Source organism: Lolium rigidum, chromosome 3 (assembly GCF_022539505.1).
Source record: "Lolium rigidum isolate FL_2022 chromosome 3, APGP_CSIRO_Lrig_0.1, whole genome shotgun sequence".
NCBI classification, from domain to species: Eukaryota; Viridiplantae; Streptophyta; class Magnoliopsida; order Poales; family Poaceae; genus Lolium; species Lolium rigidum.
This window is the reverse complement of record NC_061510.1, coordinates 320,286,079-320,301,129: the sequence shown is the minus strand read 5'-3', so window position 1 is coordinate 320,301,129 and position 15,051 is coordinate 320,286,079.

Here is a 15,051-nt window from a genome sequence, read left to right as displayed (position 1 = left end):
AAAATTCTATTCTTTGTCTTTGCAATATATAGCTAATGGGACAAAATAGCCTTAAAAACTATCGTGGTGAAGATACTTATGTGTCTTATTTCTTAATAAGTTGCTTGTTGAGCGGTAACCATGTTTCTGGGGACGACATCAACTTTTACCTTTGTTGAATATCATGTGAGTTGCTATGCATGTTCGTCTTGTCTGAAGTAAGGGAGATTTTCATGATCAAATGGTTTGAGTATGCATATTGTTAGAGAAGAATATTGGGCCGCTAACTAAAGCCATGATTCATGGTGGAAGTTTCAGTTTGGACAACTAATCCTCAATCTCTTATGAGAAAATTAACTGTTGTTGAATGCTTATGCATTAAAGAGGAGTCCATTATCTATTGTCTATGTTGTCCCGGTATGGATGTCTAAGTTGAGAATAATCAAAAGCGAGAAATCCAATGCGAGCTTTCTCCTTAGACCTTTGTACAGGCGGCATAGAGGTACCCCTTTGTGACACTTGGTTGAAACATATGCTATGCAACGATAATCCGTGTTAATCCAAGCTAATTAGGACAAGGTGCGAGCACCATTGGTATACTATGCATGAGACTTGCAACTTATAAGATATCTTATACATAACACATATGCTTTATTACTACCATTGACAAAATTGTTTCTTGTTTTCAAAATGAAAAGCTCTAGCACAAATATAGTAATCAATGCTTCCCTCTGCGAAGGGCCATTCTTCTACTTTATTGTTGAGTCAGTTTACCTATTCTTTCTATCTCAGAAGCAAACACTTGTGTCAACTGTGTGCATTGATTCTTACATGTTTACCTATTGCACTTGTTATATTACTTTGTGTTGACAATTATCCATGAGATAAATATGTTGAAGTTGAAAACAACCGCTGAAACTTATATCTTCCTTTGTGTTGCTTCAATACCTTTACTTTGAATTTATTGCTTTATGAGTAACTCTTATGCAAGTCTTATTGATGCTTGTCTTGAAAGTATTATTCATGAAAAGTCTTTGCTATATGATTCATTTGTTTACTCATTATCTTCATCATTGCTTCGAATCGCTGCATTCATCTCATATGCTTTACAATAGTATGATCAAGATTATGATAGCATGTCACTTCAGAAATTATCTTTGTTATCGTTTACCTACTCGAGGGCGAGCAGGAACTAAGCTTGGGGATGCTTGATACTTCCCAAACGTATCTATAATTTCTTATGTTCCATGCTACTTTTATGATGATACTCACATGTTTTATACACATTATATGTCATTATTATGCATTTTCCGGCACTAACCTATTGACGAGATGCTCGAAGAGCCGCTTGCTAGTTTTCTGCTGTTTTTGGTTTCAGAAATCCTAGTAAGGAAATATTCTCGGAATTGGACGAAATCAACGCTCAGGGTCCTATTTTTCCACGAAGCTTCCAGAAGACCGAAGAGGATACGAAGTGGGGCGACGAGGCGCCCACACAACAGGGCGGCGCGGCCCAGGTGCTGGTCGCACGGCCCTGGCGTGTGGGGCCCTCGTGGCGCCCCCTGACCTACCCTTCCGCCTACTTAAGCCTTCGTCGATAATAACCCCAGTACCGAGAGCCACGATACGGAAAACCTTCCAGAGACGCCGCCGCCAATCCCATCTCGGGGATTCGGAGATCGCCTCCGGCACCCTACCGGAGAGGGGAATCATCTCCCGGAGGTCTCTTCATTGCCATGATCGCCTCCGGATCGATGTGTGAGTAGTTCACCCCTGGACTATGGGTCCATAGCAGTAGCTAGATGGTTGTCTTCTCCTCATTGTGCTATCATGTTAGATCTTGTGAGTTGCCTATCATGATCAAGATCATCTATTTGTAATGCTACATGTTGTGTTTGTTGGGATCCGATGAATATTGAATACTATGTCAAGTTGATTATCAATCTATCATATATGTTATTTATGTTCTTGCATGCTCTCCGTTGCTAGTAGAGGCTCTGGCCAAGTTGATACTTGTGACTCCAAGAGGGAGTATTTATGCTCGATAGTGGGTTCATGCCTCCATTAAATATGGGACAGTGAAAGAAAGTTCTAAGGTTGTGGATGTGATGTTGCTACTAAGGATAAAACATCGATGCTTTGTCTAAGGATATTTGTGTTGATTACATTACGCACCATACTTAATGCAATGATCTGTTGTTTACAACTTAATACTGGAAGGGGTTCGGATGATAACCTGAAGGTGGACTTTTTAGGCATACATGCATGCTGGATAGCGGTCTATGTACTTTGTCGTAATGCCCTAATTAAATCTCATAGTACTCATCATGATATATGTATGTGCATTGTTATGCCTTCTTTATTTGTCAATTGGCCAACTGTAATTTGTTCACTCAACATCGTTTATCTTATGGGAGAGACACCACTAGTGAACTGTGGACCCCGGTCCTATTCTTTACATCTGAAATACAATCTACTGCAATTGTTCTTTACTGTTCTTCGCAAACAATCATCATCATCCACACTATACATGTGTTATCACCAGAATTTGACCAAGTCAGAGGTGGGCCGCGATCGAAGATGGGTGTGAAGAAATATATATATAGAAGAAGTATGTGGATCGGCCTTTTTACCAAGTTGGGCTTAATTGCCCGTGTATCTGTAACATATTAGATCGTATCTTAGTTTAGAGATAGAATCTTATTCGTGCACGGTTTGGTGCACGCCCGCATTAGAGAGTCCGCTCGGACTATAAATATGTACCTAGGGTTTATGGAATAAACAACAACACAACGTTCACCCCAAAACAAACCAATCTCGGCGCATCGCCAACTCCTTCGTCTCGAGGGTTTCAATCGGGTAGCGACATGCTGCCTAGATCGCATCTTGCGATCTAGGCAGCACAAGCTCCACGTTGTTCATGCGTTGCCCATACCGAAGCGTCTTTGATGGCGGGCAACGTAGTTATCATAGATGTGTTAGGGTTAGCATTGTTCTTCGTATAAACATGCTTACGTAGTGCAACCCTTGCATATCTAGCCGTCCTCATGCCTATCTCGGGCATGGGGCGGCACCCCGCTTGTTCATCGTTTAGTAGATCTGATCCGTTACGATTGCTCCTTGCTCGCAAGGATTAGTTTAATATCTCGCAATAGTTAGGCCTTACAAAGGGGGAGGATCCGAGTGGCATGTAGGGTGGCGTTCGCAAGTCCTAAACAGGATGTTCCGTGGATCAACTACATTGTTGGTTCTTTGGCCTTGTTTAGGATCGGCTTATGAGCACCGTGCGTGGCCGCGAGGCCCAACTCGGGAGCGGGATGATCCGATTATGCGGTGAAAACCCTAAATCGTCGTAGATCTCATTAGCTTTATCTTGATCAAGCGGGATCACCAAGTATTCGTGCACCCCGCACGGATCATGGGTGGATCGGCTCTTTGAGCCGATTCACAGGATAACCCGAGAGCCGATCGAGGCTCGTATTTAATGTTTACGTGTATGCCATGCGGGAACTAAGCGAGGCATTCCCCATCACCTCCCCGACCAGGTATAGGTCAGGTGGCACGCCCTTGCACTTCGCATCGCCGCGTGTGACCGAGAAGAGCATTGCGGGCCGTCGCTCGGAGGGGTCTCAGCCAGCCGCAGCTCTAGGCTCTTCCCGGCTCTACTAGTGCTGACCGTCGCTGCCCGACGGTGGGTTTTGGCGGTCAACACATTCGGCACGCCCGGTGGGACAATCGTCTACATCAACCACATCGCCATCTACATCCGAGATGGCGACGGACGGCACGCCGAGTCACCTACGAGGAGCTGCCTGCTGAGCTCAAGAAGAAACATGAAGAGATCAAGGCCACCCTCGAAGCCGACCTCATCGGCTCATATCACAGAACTCGTTTTCATGGCGTCAGGCGGAAGGGGTTCTCACCGGAAGGCGCACTCGATGAAGTGGATCTATCCGTCCCATCAGAGGGGCGCACCAGGGCCGTGCGCCAGGAGATTGGTGGCATGGTGGCTCACTCGTTGCGTCTCCATTCCGAGAGCCTGGTGAATACTTTGGAGCACGTCGCCGTTCGGATGGTCAAAGAGGTCATGAAGAATCAGCACTCTCTATTAGAGCCAGCTCTCAGGACCTACCAAGGAAACGTACCACTCCAGCCCCGTCCGCCGTTGTCGTGCACATCGGCGGCACCAGGAGTGCCTCATTCACCGTCGCGCACCGTTGGCAAGACCAACAGTACTTACCCTGGGAAGTGTCAACCAGGACACTCGGTCAACGTCAACATGATAGAACTGGGACACCCCCTTGATGGAGAGAAAGGCGAGGGCAACTGCTCTCGTGGCAAAGATAAGGAAGAGGCTGCTCCATGCGATCGGCCCCGACACCGCCAAAACATCTTGGTGATGATCAAGGTAGAAGCCGGTGCTAGCGATCGGCCCGTAGTATCCGTATCACATGCTCTCCCGGTATGTGGCGTCGACCTCACGGTGACGGAAAGCTGGGGTACGGGTTTACATCAGCTGATGAGCTAGAAGAAGTCGACATCGGTCCTGGGGATAAGCCTCGACCTACTTTTATCAGCAAAAAGCTAGATCCACAGCCCAGGGGACAGATGATAGCCCTGTTAAAAGAATACCCAGATTGCTTTGCATGGGATTACACGGAGATGCCTGGGTTGGACAGGAGCATCATTGAGCATCGGCTCCCCCTTAAGAAAGGATTTCGGCCGTTCCAGCAGCGAGCACGTCAGATGAGGGCCGAGATCCTGGAAGAAGTCAAGAAGGAGATCGAGAAAATGTTGGCCGCCGGATTCATCGGGCCATGCGGGTATGCCGAGTGGATCTCCGGTATCGTTCCGGTGGAGAAGAAGGACGGCCGATGGCGCGTGGCCATCGATTTCCGAGATCTTAACGAGCCACCCCAAAGGACGAATATCCAATGCCCGTGGCGGAAACATTGATAAACGCCAGCCGCTGGCCACAAGGTGTTGAGCTTCATGGATGGCAACGCCGGTTATAATCAGATTTTCATGGCTCCGGAAGACATACACAAGACCGCATTCGCAGTACCAGGGGCAGTAGGCTTGTTCGAGTACGTGGTCATGACCTTTGGGTTGAAGAATGCTGGTGCAACGTACCAGCCGAGCCATGAATTATATATTTCATGATCTGATCGGCAAGTTGGTGGAGATCTATATCGACGACGTGGTGGTCAAATCGGTATCCATGGAGGGGCACTTGGACGATCTACGGCGCGTCCTAGAAAGGACTCGGAAATTCGGGCTGAGAATGAATCCGAAGAAGTGTGCCTTTGGCGTGACGGCCGGTCAATTCCTAGGTTTTCTCGGTTCATGAACGGGGAATTGAGATCGGCCCGAAAAGTCAGGAGGCGGTGCGTACCATGCAGCCGCCGACCACGAAAAAAGAGCTTCAACGCCTCATCGGCAAGATCAATTTTGTCAGGCGGTTCATCTCTAATCTGTCAGGACGAATCGAGCCGTTCATGGCGCTGGTGAAGACCAAGTCTGACGACGAATTTCACTGGGGGGCAGAACAACAACAGGCGTTTGATGAAATTAAGCGATATCCGACAACGCCGCTCGTGCTAGTTCCGCCCCGAAGAAGACGAGCCATTCTACATCTACCCGTCGAGTAGCCGATACGTCCATCGCTTCAGTAGTGGTGCAACTTTACGATGGCGTTGAAAGAGTCGTTTTCTACCTCGGCAGAAGGATGCTCGGACGCGGAGACAAGATACCCCGAGGTCGAGAAACTTTGCCTCTCGCTTATTCTTCACCTCGCACCAAGCTTCATCACATCCTTCTGACGGCGGAGATCATCGTCATCTGTAAATCAGACGTCGTCAAACACATGTTGTCGGCCCCTGTTTTGAAAGGCCGACTCGGCAAATGGATGCTTGCGCTGTCAGAATTTGATCTCCGGTACCAGCCTGCGAAGGCAGTTAAGGGCCAAGCGTTAGCCGATCTCATCGCTGAACGGATCAGCACCAATATAGCAGCACTATCCATTCGTGCATGGGCTATGTTCTTCGATGGATCGGTTTGTGACGATGGTTGCGGCATCGGCATTCTCGCTCGTATCACCTCGGGGGCAGAATACTCCTTCTCCATCAGATTGTCTACCCCTTGCACCAACAACGTAGCAGAATATGAGGCAATACGTAAAGGAATGGAATTGTTATTGGAAGCTGGAGCTGAAGCTGTAGAGCTCTTCGGGGACTCAAAGTTGGTGATTAACCAGCTCACGGAGGAATATAATTGCGAAAGTGAATCGCTGTTCCCATATTGGGTGGAATGCCGTGAGTTGATGACACAGTTCCGGTACATCAACTTCAATTGGATCCCAAGGTCCCGGAATACCGATGCCAACAATCTCGCACAAATGGCGTCGAGGCTACATAGATATAGCCGACGGAGCGGAAGTTCGGATACAATTCCTGGAACAGGAATGATTGGAGAGCCGAGATCTTCGATTATTTGAAAGATTCGGCTCGGGGGCACCTAAACGGGTGAGATACGGAGCCATGAAGTATGTCCTTATAGGAGACGATATGTTCTACAGGACATTAGAAGGGTTGCTACTCAAGTGCCTAGGACCGACTGAGTCCAATCGGCTCTTACATGAGGTGCATGAAGGCGCCTGTGGAACACATCAGTCGGCTCATAAGATGAAGTGGTTGATCAGGCGATCAGGGTTTTATTGGCCCACTATGTTGGAAGATTGCTTCAATTATTACAGGGGGTGCCAAGCATGTCAGATGTTTGGAAAAATTCAGATGGTGCCAGCATCAGCGATGAACCCCATCATCAAGCCTTGGCCGTTTCGGGGGTGGGGCATGGATATGATCGGCAAAATCCATCCGGCATCAGGTAAAAAACATGAATGGATTTTGGTTATCACAGATTACTTCACCAAGTGGGTGGAGGCCGTCCCTATGAAAAAGGTAACATCAGAGGACGTGATCAAGTTTGTGAAGGAGCACGTCATTCATAGGTTTGGAATCCCCCAGACTATCACGACCGATGGAGGTTCGGTCTTCACTTCTAAAGAATTCAGGAAGTTCTGTGATGACGTAGGGATTAAACCGATCCGATCATCCCCATACTATGCTCAAGCTAACGGACAGGCCGAGGCGTCCAATCAAATCCCGATCAAGCCGATCAAGAGGAAAATTGACGAAAACCCTCGGGATTGGCACGAGAAGCTATCGAAGCGTTATGGGCCTACCGCATGTCGTGCCATGGAGCTATAAAGACCTCGCCGTACCAGCCTTGTCTATGGACGGGAGGCCGTATTGCCTTGGGAAATTACGGCTGGATCAAGACGCGTCACGTTTCAGAATGATCTGACGGCTGAAGAGTATGCAGCTCTGATGAGCGACACTATTGAGGACGCAACAGAACTCAGGCTTTGGTCGTTAGAGAAGATTAAGGAGAACAAAGCCAGGGTGGCTCGTGCTTACAACAAAAAGGTTAAGCCAAAGGAGTTCCAAGTTGGTGATCTTGTGTGGGAAGTCTGTGTTGCCATTGGGAACCGGGGATAAGGCATATGGCAAGTGGTCTCCTAATTGGCACGGTCCGTACAAAGTGGTCCAGGCCTTGAAGGGTAATGCATACATGCTTGGAGGAATTGAGCGGCGAAAAGTTCCCTCGTGGCCGTTAATGGTCAACACCTCAAGAAATATTTCCCAAGCATGTGGGATGATGGACGAGAAGATGGGCCGATCTCGGAATCGGACAAGTAAGATGTGGGGGCCGATTTCAGAATCGGCCGGTAAAAAAAAGAGAGAGGCACATATATATAAAAATCACAGCCGATGCACGGGCATCGACTTCGAGAGAACGAGCCGATACGCCGATATCGACTTTAGTGAAGTAAGTTTATACAACAGACTTGGCCTCGGATAGCAAGATGAGCCGATATTCTCGCCATCGGCTCCCTGTACGACAACTCCATTTGACAATCGGCAAGGGAGTTAAGGGATTTTCTTCATTGCTAAGGGGATTTCTTACATAGAAAGAGCCGATTGCTCGGGAAGGAAGAACAAAAGAAGGGTCTATTGACCAATCTACTACTGCTAGGCCTATACTAGTAGATCTTAATCTACGGGCCGTTGCTTCCTTCGTCGTCGTCTTCGGAACTCTCATCGGCACTACTGCCGATGGGTTCTTCGTCGCTGCTCCCATAGCCCTCTACGGGGGCTTCATCTTCGTCTTCATCGTCACTGCTGTCGTCGTCCCACCACATGCGGAGGCGCTTCGCTGGCGGGTAACCCTCGAGGGAGTCATCGTCGTCGCCGTCGTCTTCCTTTTCCTCTTCTTCAGAGGTGGGGCAGCCGTCCCAGGGAAACTGGTCGTCCTCACTCTCCGACTCCGGCTTCCCGACGGCGAGGAACCGAAGATCTTCGTCCCCGTCGGTCGTGGACTGGTCGTCTTCGGACCGGACAGAGGAAGCGTGGTCTTCCAGGTCCCATGCTTCTGGGGCGCGGATGTCTGGTGGTGTTTCACGGGAGGAAGAGGACCCGTAGGAAAGCTCGGAGGAGGAGTCGTGGAAGACCGACGAGGAAGAGGAAGAAGAGGAAGACATGGCTGTGGGAGTTTGGGGGTTTTTGGTACCGATGGCCAGGACGGAGCAAGATGGTGAAATGGCGAACCACTCGGAGCGGTTAAATAAAAAGGGGGCTACGGTGAAAAAATTCAATGCCACAGCAGTTTTCGAGGAGGCAGTACTCAAAGACAACGGTCAAATTGTGCGGAGCAATGGTTCTGCTCTGCCATGACATGACCCGACGAAAAATGCTGCAATGGTTCTGCTCTCCATGACATGACCCGACGAAAGGAAAACGTAATGATTTTGGAAATATCATTTCCAAAACCAGGGGGGCATGTGTTATCACCAGAATTTGACCAAGTCAGAGGTGGGCCGCGATCGAAGATGGGTGTGAAGAAATATATATATAGAAGAAGTATGTGGATCGGCCTTTTTACCAAGTTGGGCTTAATTGCCCGTGTATCTGTAACATATTAGATCGTATCTTAGTTTAGAGATAGAATCTTATTCGTGCACGGTTTGGTGCACGCCCGCATTAGAGAGTCCGCTGGACTATAAATATGTACCTAGGGTTTATGGAATAAACAACAACACAACGTTCACCCCAAAACAAACCAATCTCGGCGCATCGCCAACTCCTTCGTCTCGAGGGTTTCAATCGGGTAGCGACATGTTGCCTAGATCGCATCTTGCGATCTAGGCAGCACAAGCTCCACGTTGTTCATGCGTTGCCCGTACTCGAAGCGTCTTTGATGGCGGGCAACGTAGTTATCATAGATGTGTTAGGGTTAGCATTGTTCTTCGTATAAACATGCTTACGTAGTGCAACCCTTGCATATCTAGCCGTCCTCATGCCTATCTCGGGCATGGGGGCGGCACCTCGCTTGTTCATCGTTTAGTAGATCTGATCCGTTACGATTGCTCCTTGCTCGCAAGGATTAGTTTAATATCCGCAATAGTTAGGCCTTACAAAGGGGGAGGATCCGAGTGGCATGTAGGGTGGCGTTCGCAAGTCCTAAACAGGATGTTCCGTGGATCAACTACATTGTTGGTTCTTTGGCCTTGTTTAGGATCGGCTTATGAGCACCGTGCGTGGCCGCGAGGCCCAACCTGGAGTAGGATGATCCGATTATGCGGTGAAAACCCTAAATCGTCGTAGATCTCATTAGCTTTATCTTGATCAAGCGGGATCACCAAGTATTCGTGCACCCCGCACGGATCATGGGTGGATCGGCTCTTTGAGCCGATTCACAGGATAACCCGAGAGCCGATCGAGGCTCGTATTTAATGTTTACGTGTATGCCATGCGGGAACTAAGCGAGGCATTCCCCATCACCTCCCCGACCGGGTATAGGTCGGGTGGCACGCCCTGCACTTCGCATCGCCGCGTGTGACCAGAAGAGCATTGCGGGCCGTCGCTCGGAGGGGTCTCAGCCAGCCGCAGCTCTAGGCTCTTCCCGGCTCTACTAGTGCTGACTGTCGCTGCCCGACGGTGGGTTTTGGCGGTCAACAACATCTAATCCTTTGTTTACAGCAAGCCGGTGAGATTGACAACCTCACTGTTACGTTGGGGCAAAGTATTTTTATTGTGTTGTGCAGGTTCCACGTTGGTGCCGGAATCCCTGGTGTTGCGCCGCACTACACTCCGCCGCCATCAACCTTCAACGTGCTTCTTGGCTCCTACTGGTTCGATAAACCTTGGTTTCTTACTGAGGGAAACTTGCTGCTGTACGCATCACACCTTCCACTTGGGGTTCCCAACGGGCGTGTGCTTTACGCGTCATCAATGCCTCCCGCTCCTCCCTCGTGCGTCCATGAGATATCTTCATGTCCAGCTCCATGTCCAGCTTCACGTCCATCTTGACGTCCGTCTTCATGTCCAGCTGCTCCTCTACTCCTCGTGCGATGCTCGTCTAATCTTGATACCTGATGATACATAAGTAATAGGACTTAGGCAGTATAAAGTTCTCATCAATCAAAGTACCGTTTAGAAACAAGTTCACCTGTTGTTTAAGTAGCTTCGCACGAGCCCTTGTAATTGGTCCAATCCGAACTTCATTGGACTTGAGCTTCACAGCAGGTTCATCTTCATTTATCAATGACGGAGGTAGTGGTGTAGTAGGGATGTCCTCATCATCTCCCCCTTCAAAAGGCGTCGACCTCGACGCTCCAAGGTCTTCTCCGTCATATGGTGTCAAATCAGCAACATTGAAAGAATTACTGACACCAAACTCATCAACTGGAAGATCTATCGAGTATGCATTATCATTGATCTTGGCAAGCACTTTGTAAGGACTAGCACCACGAGGCTTCAACTTAGACTTCCGCAGCTTCGGAAACCTATCCTTGCGAAAATGTACCCAGACCATATCACCAGGCTTGAACAACATCTCTTTGCGCTTCTTATTCATCCTTGCAGCATTGCTCTTGCCTTTCTTCTCTATCAACTCTTTAGTCTTCACATGGATTTTTTGCACAAAATCTGCCCTCTTGGATGCCTCCATATTAACTCTCTCATGTATGGGCAAAGGCAACAAGTCAAGTGGAGTAATGGGTTTGAAACCATACACCACCTCAAAAGGACATAGCTCCGTGGTAGAATGCATATGCGACGCATCGTCGCTTTTGTGGCAGGCAATAAAGTGTGACATTTTAGAAAATCTGTCGTACACGGCAAACCCAACACAAAATCCATACTAATATCTTCCCAAGGTGTAGTAGGTGCCGGTAACGGAGTATACAAACCGTGAGGCTTCAGCTTGGACTTGGACTTGTTGCAAGTAATGCACCTCTTCACATACCTGTCCACATCCCGCCTCATCTTTGGCCAATAAAAATGATCAGCGAGCATGAGTAGCGTCTTCTCACGCCCAAAATGACCCATCAAACCTCCAGCATGTGATTCATGCAATAAGAGCAAACGCACAGACGATTCTTTGTCGAGTAGCGCTTGTACTTGCTTCTGTATCTCCTTCGTCTCTTCGGGGTCCGTTCTATATGGTGCCCGATTGGGTAGCGAAGCTCCGGGAATCAAGTCGATTTGATGCTCAATACCTCGCAATGGTGGAAGTCCTGCGGGTACCTCGTCCGGAAACACGTCGCCAAATTCCTGCAAAACATTAGAAACACCAAGAGGAAGAGGGGTCATGTCGTTAGAAACCAAAACCGTACCCATGTACAAGAGCACAAGAGGCATGGTTGTAGGATCCTCACTAAATTCTCTCATGTCTTCTTTGGTGGCTAATGAGACTAAGGAATTCACTCTCTCACTTTTCGTTATATCACTCACAACATTACAATTCTCTCTCCTATCTAATGAAGCATCCTCCAAGTTGACTTCAACTTTCTGACGAGACTCATTGATAATTTGCTGTGGTGTCATAGGCTGTAAATTAATTTTCTTGCCCTTGAACTCCAAGTGATATATATTAGCACGGCCATTGTGTTGCACAGAACGGTCATAGAGCCAAGGCCGTCCCAATAGTAGGTGACACACCGTCATAGGAACGACATCAAAATCAATGCAATCCTTATACGGTCCAATAGCAAACTCAACACGCACCATGTGGTTTACCTTCATCTCACCATTGTCGCTCAACCACTGAATAAAGTATGGATGCAGGTGCGGTAGATACTTCAACTTCAGCTTGGTACATAACTCCTTGCTTGCTAAATTGCGGCAACTCCCGCCATCAATAATGACCTTGCAAGCCTTGTCAGGACCAACTAAAGACTTTGTTTGGAACAAATTGCAGCGCTGAGTAGATGCACTAGGCAACACATTAAGAGCACGCTGCGACACAACAATGGTGCGAGCATCGAACGGATATGCATCTTCACCATCGGTGTCATAGTCATCATCTTCTTGAGCATTAGGATCAACATCATCTCCAGTCTCGTATTCATTATCCTCATTGATAATCATGACTTTGCAGTTAGGACAATCTCTCTTGAAGTGACCCTTGCCACCACATGTATGACAAACCATATCACGGTTACGCGCAGTAGACGCATTAGAGCCACTCATACTTGCAGTAGATTCGGACTTCTTTGTGTTAGACACATTGGAGACCGGCTTACTAGGCGGAGTAGAGTAAGGTGCGGAGCGCGTCGAAGGCGCCGGCGCCGAAGATGGTGCCGCGCGGGGTGTGAAACGCCCAGCTCCCGTAGCTCGACCTTTGATCTTTGCTTCGTCGACCAAGCTGTGATTCAGCTTCTCTTGCATGATGTAACAATTGATTCATATTGGTGTAGCTGTAGTGACGAACAATGCCTTTGATATCATACTTCAAACCGTTGAGAAAACGTTGCATTGTCATCTCGAGAGACTCACGGACACGGCCACGCTGCATAAGCATCTCCATCTCCATGTAGTATTCATCCACAGTCTTCACACCTTGTCTCAATAGAGTCAGCTTATCATATATATTCCGCAAGTAATTTGTAGGCACAAAGCAAGAAGTCATCGCCTCCTTCATGGCACGCCATTGCGTATAGGTTGCTCACCATCCTCGTCTCGGTTACGAACAAAAGCATCCCACCAACGCAAAGCGTATCCATCAAATTCGGAAGAAGCAAGTTTAATCTTCCGATCTTCAGTATAATGTGGATGTAAGCTCCACAACTTCTCAATCTTGAGCTCCCAAGTGAGGTATTCTTCAACATCAGCTCCTCCTTCAAACTTGGGTATAGAAAACTTGGGCTTACCCAACCCATCTTCCTCATCTTGTCCACGACCATTGTGGCCAAGTGGAGCCCAACCGCGAGGACGATTACCACGTGGCGCAACACGAGAATTGTGTGCGTCATCTTGAAGCTCAGGATCTTCGTCATCTTCTTGTTGTTGTTGCGCGGTCAAATTCTCAACAGCTAAACGCAAATCAGCAAGACTGCGTTGTACATCCGTCATTTGATCTTGCATTGTAGTGACGGTCACATGAGTAGCATCCAGCTTTTGGGAGATCTCTTCAACCTTCCCATTAAGCACATCGTCCTGAGCGCGGAATTCACGTCGCATCTCATTACGAAGAGCCTCATACTCCCTCCATGTGATGATATCGGCAGCACTCTTGTTTTCCTGGTTAACAAGTTTATGATCACTAGCGGACATCGTTAGTAGATTAGTGCACTAAATCAAAAATATATGGTGGTACTCTCACAACTCACTCAAAGCTCGATAAGAAAAGGAGATCTTACCGTTCCAAAGTAAATTAGTGTTGCTTACCACTTGTAGTAACAACTAGTGCACGGATGTAGCGAAGCGAATATCAAGGGTATAAGAACAAATCACACGACAAAGCAGGGTATATGTGGGGCTGTTGGTAGGCTACCTATTTGCACTAATAACAAGATCTAGCACTGACCGTAGACAACCAATGATACTCACACAAGGCGATATAATGGGGCAATGCAACTATATGTGGGAAAGGTTGCAATGCACAAGAGAGACGCTAGCAAAGCTCAACGAGACAGGCACAAGATTGCTCAACTACAAGTGCAGTAAAGTAAACTTAGGCCTTCACTTGATTCAACTAGCACAACACTTTTCTTTTTGGATTTTTCTTTTTGTATAACACACGCAGCTATGTAGCTCTTTTTGCTTCTTTTCAATTTTCGCTTTTTTTTACACAACTCCTTGATAACACGGCCAACAGAAATATGCAAAGCATCGATAACCTAATGAGCAGCCTGTCGAGCGGTAAAACTAGTCTCTTCTGGGGAAGTTCCTAGTCACGTTATATCGAAAGGCTGTGTCTATGGTTGGGAACAAGCACACTGTACGCTATGTGGACTCGGAGTAACAAAAACTGACACTAGACGACAAAGTAACACAAGATGATAGAGTAAACTCAAACCCTAAAATACTAGATGGGAAGAAAAGATACGCAAAAACAACTATGAAAAGCAACTAAAACTTGAAATTAGTGCAATCTAAGGCTATGGCAAACCCTAACCCTAACTTTTTATGGCTTTTTTTCTAGATAGGAAAACACTCACAACTCAACTATGGGGTGGATTGTGGATGGCTTACCGAGGAAAACTGGAAATCTGATACCAAGATGATAAGGGGTGGCCCGATCTTCTGAGTAAGCAACAGCGGTGATGATGATCACGGGGTGATGGCAGCGGAGAAACACGATGATGAAGTGGATGATAACTTGTATGACGCAACGAGATCTCTCGATTGGTCCATGTCGCCAATGCAACAGCTCTCAACCCTGCAAGATATTTGCAACTCCACACACTTGCGCACGTAGCCGCCGACCACGAAGCGGTAAGTTGCAACCGTATAATTCCCAATGGAACAGCAGATCACACAAGACTTTTTCAGGATCTACACAATATCAAGCAATATGGTGTAGGGATTCAATAGTTTTGCTAGAGTAAACAACTAAGAACTAGGGTTTATCTTAAACGTGGTCTAAAGCAACTAGGGGGGCGTCTTGGGCACTTATATAGGCGTCCGGGATGACTTCTGGTCGAAAAGATACAAGAATAACCGACCC